Genomic DNA, 5,064 nt, shown 5'->3' with positions numbered 1-5,064 from the left:
TCCAGTTCCATCCATGCCGTTGCAAAAGGTAAGAGTTCCTTCTTTTTTATAGCAGCATAGTATTCCATCGTGTAGATGTACCACAGTTTTCTAATCCATTCATCTACTGATGGGCACTTAGGCTGTTTCCAGATCTTAGCTATGGTGAATTGTGCTGCTATGCACATATGGATGCACATATCCTTTCTGATTGGTGTTTCTGGTTTCTTGAGATATATTCCTAGAAGTGGGATCACAGGGTTAAATGGGAGTTCCATTTTTAGTTTTTTGAGGAAATTCCATACTGTCTTCCATAGTGGCTGCACCAGTCCGCATTCCCACCAGCAGTGCACAAGTGTTCCTTTTTCTCCACATCCTCTCCAGCACTTGTCCTTTGTGGATTTGTTGATGATAGCCATTCTGACAGGTGTGAGATGGTTCCTCATTATTGTTTTGATTTGCATCTCTTGGATGATTAGTGACTTTGAGCATGTTTTCATATGTCTCTTGACTTTCTGAATGTCCTCTTTTGAAAGGTGTCTATTTAGATCCTTTGCCCATTTTTTGATTGGATTGTTTATCTTCCTTTTGTTAAGTTGTATGAGTTCCCTATAAATTTTGGAGATTAGGCCCTTATCAGACATGACATTGGCAAATATATTTTCCCACACAGTGGGCTTTCTTGTTGTTTTGTTGATGGTTTCTTTGCAGAAGCTTTTTATTTTGATGTAGTCCCATTTGTTCATTTTCTCTTTAGTTTCAAGTGCCCTAGGAGCTGTATCAGTGAAGAAATTGCTTTGGCATATGCCTGAGATTTTGTTGCCTCTGGATTCTTCTAGAATTATTATGGTTTTCCGTTGTACATATAAGTCCTTTATCCATTTTGAGTTTATTTTTGAGTATGGTGTAAGGTGGTGGTCTAGTTTCATTTTCTTGCTTGTATCTGCCCAATTTTCCCAACACCATTTATTGAAGAGACTATCTTGACTCCATTGTATGTTGTTGCCTCCTTTGTCAAATATTAATTGAGCATATTGGTTCAGGCTGATTTCTGGCCTCTCTATTCACTTTTATTGATCTATTTGTCTGTTATTGTGCCAGTACCAGGCATTTTTAAGAACAGTGGCTTTGTAATACAGTTTGATATCTGCTATTGAGATCCCACCTACTTTGTTCTTTCTCGGGATCGCTGCAGCTATTTGGGATCTTTTTCTATTCCAGATGAATTTTTGGAGAGTTCATTCTAGATCTGTGAAATATGCCGTCTGTATTTTAATAAGAAGAGCATTGAATTTATAGATTGCTTTGGGTAGTATGGACATTTTAATGATGTTGATTCTACCAATCCATGAAAACGGTACGTTCTTCCACCTATTTATGTCTTCCTCTATCTCTTTTTTCACATCCTGTAGTTTTCTGAGTAGAGGTCTTTTACCTCTTTAGTTAAGTTTATTCCTAGGTATCTTCATATTTTTGGTGTGATGATAAATGGGATTGTTTTTTTAGTCTCTCTTTCTGAAAGTTCACTATTGGTGTATAGAAATGACTTAGATTTCTTGGGGTTAATTTTGTATCCTGCTACATTGCCAAATTCATGTATTAAGCTAGTAGTTTTTTGATGGAGTCTCTAGGGTTTTGCATGTATAATATCATGTCATCTGCAAATAAGGACAGTTTTACTTACTCTTTTCCAATTTGGATGCCTTTTATTTCTTCTTCTTGCCTAATTGCAATGGCTAATACTTCCAGTACTATGTTGAACAGGAGTGATGAGAATGGGCATCCCTGTCTTGTCCTGTTCTTAGGGGAAATGGTGTTAGTTTTTGTCCATTGAGTATGATGTTGGCTGTGGGCTTGTCATATATGACTTATTATGTTGAGGTATGATCCTTCTATTCCCACCTTGCTGAGAGTTTTTACCAGAAATGTGTGTTGGATTTTGTCAAATGCTTTTTCTGCATAAATTGATATGACCATGTGGTTTTTTTTCTTTCAATTTGTTTATGTGATATATCATGTTTATTGATTTACGGATATTGTACCATCCTTGCATCCCTGGGATAAATCCTACTTGGTCATGGTGTATGATCTTTCTGATGTACTGCTGGATCGATTTGCTGAGATTTTGTTGAGGATTTTGGCATCTGTGTTCATGAGGGATATTGGCCTGTAATTCTCTTCCATTGTGCTGTTTTTACCTGGTTTTTGTATTAGGGTGATACTGGCTTCATAGAATGAGCTTGGAATTGTTCCTTCCTCTTGAATATTTTTGAATAGTCTGAGGAGGATAGGTTTTAGTTCTTTCTTTTTTTTCTAAGGAAGTAAGGGAGGGAGGGAGGGAGGGAGGTAAGGAGGGAGGGAAGAAGCTGGTCATAAACTTTCATATAGGACTCATAAAAATCATTTTTTCTTGGAACAAAAATGGTTAAACACTTGGGTTTTCTAAAGAGACTTGTATAAATACAAAGCTACAAAGATACACAAAGCTGAAGTGTCTGGAATCATTTTTCTCCCTGAAGTCTTCAGCAAGATCACCAAGTGCTCAAAAATTCTTTGACCTTTTCAACCAGACTGTCGTGTTTGTCTTTAAAATCTTCATTAACATCCAATATTAAGATAGGCACTTCTTGTAGATAATCAAAGTTGGTTTTCAGTGTTCTGTGCAGGAGCCAGCTTTCATGCTTATAGTGAAGTTTCTCTAAGTATTCAAGAGGAATGCCTTGTTCTTCATTTCTTCCCCGTAAATATTTTCTACTCAAGCATTTCTCTGGACTAGCTCAAAGATAAATGATTCCATCCAGTTCAAGGCTTTGGCCAAATTGGTTATTCATCTAGTCATGCCAGTCCTGATAAATTTTCCACTCTGTTTCATTCATACATTCAGATTCATACAAATTAGATGCAAAAATATACCTGTCTCTATATACAGATCGTTCAAAAAATAATACAGGTTTCTTTGCATATTTGATCTTGCTGTTGAGAGAGGCAAGCTGAGCTCATATGCGACTGAGGCAGGCATTTTCCTGGAAGGTAAAAGACCATCGCTCAGGTTTCTCATACATCATCTGAAGAACATTCTCATCACCTTTCTGAGATGTGGTCAGTTCCTGAAATTCATCTTGAGTACTTTGAACATTGCACCATCTGGCAATAGGTTCAGGAACCACTTCACAATCCTGGCAGACTTGTTTAAGGATATTCACAAATGTTGACTTCCCTGCAGTGATGTTCCCTTCTATGGAAATTGTCTTGATGTGGGTTCCCTCCGAGCTGGTTGCGGAAGAGGGGCAGCTCCTCTTGGGTGGAGTGGCCATGCCTCGACAGGGGGCGGCTGAGCGCATCGGGCAGGTGGCTGGGAAGTGGACACAGGTGCTCGTGCCACCGCCGCCCTGCAGGCTGGACTCCAGCTCGTCACAGGATCTCTCGGTGGCGGATCTCCAATTTGATTTTGGCTCACGGAGGCAGTCGCCCGCCCAGAGGGGAGGCCACGCCTCTCCCCTCTGCTAGTTCTTTCTTGAATGTTTGGTAAAACTCCCCTGTGAAGCCATCTGGTCCTGGGCTTTTGTTTGCTGGAAGCTTTTTGATGACTGCTTCAATTTCTTCCATAGTTATTGGCCTATTGAGATTTTCAGATTCTTCCTGATTGAGTTTTGGAATGTTGTATTTTTCTAGGAATTTGTCCATTTCCTCCCGGTTGTCTAGTTTGTTGGAGTAGAGTTGTCCGTAATATTGTTTAACAATCATTTGTATTTCTGTGGGGTCTGTTGTTATTTGTCCTCTTTCATTTCTGATTTGGTTTATTTGGGTCCTCTCTCTTTGCTTCTTGGTGAGCCTTGCTAGAGGTTTGTCAATCTTGTTTATCCTTTCAAAGAACCAGCTCTTGGTTTCATTGATTTTCTGTATTGCTTTTTTGGTCTCTATGTCATTTATTCCTGCCTTTCCCCCACCTAATCAGGTGACATCTTCAGAACACTTCCCCCCAAAGCCACAGAATATACATTCTACTCAAGGGCTCGTAAGACATATTCAAAAATAGACCACATATTGGGTCACAAACAAAGTCTCCCCAAATTCAAGAAGATTGAAATCATACCAAGCATCTTCTCAGATCACGATGGCATAATATTAGAAATGAACTAGAAAAAAACAACCCAAAATACTCAAACACTTGGAAGCTGAGTAGCATGTTATTAAATATTGATTGGGTTACCAATGAGATCAAAGAAGAAATTAAAAGCATCCTGGAAACTAATGACAATGAAAACACAACAATCCAAAACCTATGGGACACAATGAAAGCAGTCCTGAGAGGGAAGTTTATAGCTCTTCAGGTCTATCTCAAAAAGCAGGAAAAATGGTAGTAAATCATCTAACTCTACAACTCAAAGAATTAGAAAGAGAGCAACAAGAAAACCCCAGAGTGAGCTGAAGGAAGGAGATAATAAAGATTAGAGCAGAAATAAATGACATAGAGACCAAAAAGATAATACAGAAAATCAATGAAACCAAGAGCTGGTTCTTTGAAAGGATAAACAAGATTGACAAACCTCTAGCCAGGCTCACCAAGAAGCAAAGAGAGAGGACCCAAGTAAAACAAATCAGAAATGATAAAGGCGAAATAACAACAGACCCCACAGAAATAAAAATGATTGTTAAAAAATACTATGGACAGCTCTACTCCAACAAACTAGACAACCTGGAGGAAATGGACAAATCCCTAGAAAAATACAACATTCCAAAACTCAATCAGGAAGAATCTAAAAATCTCAATAGGCCAATAACTATGGAAGAAATTGAAGCAGTCATCAGAAAGCTTCCAGCAAACAAAAGCCCAGGACCAGACGGCTTCACAGGGGAGTTTTACCAAACATTCAAGGAAGAACTAAAACCTACCCTCCTCAGACTACTACAAAAAATTCAAGAGGAAGGAACACTTCCAAGCTCATTCTATGAAGCTAGCATCACCCTAATACCAAAACCAGGCAAAGACAACACAATGAAAGAGAATTACAGGCCAATATCCCTCATGAACATAGATGCCAAAATCCTCAACAAAATCTTAGCAAATCGGATCCAGCAGTACAT

At 38.8% G+C, this 5,064-nt stretch overlaps 1 pseudogene; it reads right to left on the bottom strand.

The window, feature by feature from the left end:
- Positions 1-2,339: 2,339 nt before the first annotated feature.
- Positions 2,340-3,293, bottom strand: LOC139000557 (deoxycytidine kinase pseudogene; annotated as a pseudogene).
- Between the last annotated feature and the right edge of the window lie 1,771 nt (positions 3,294-5,064).

The sequence above is a fragment of the Myotis yumanensis genome, unplaced genomic scaffold (assembly GCF_028538775.1).
Source record: "Myotis yumanensis isolate MYYU_CA2020_CCGP unplaced genomic scaffold, mMyoYum1.0.hap1 SCAF_24, whole genome shotgun sequence".
Taxonomy (NCBI): domain Eukaryota; kingdom Metazoa; phylum Chordata; class Mammalia; order Chiroptera; family Vespertilionidae; genus Myotis; species Myotis yumanensis.
This window is presented reverse-complemented; position numbering and strand designations above follow the sequence as displayed.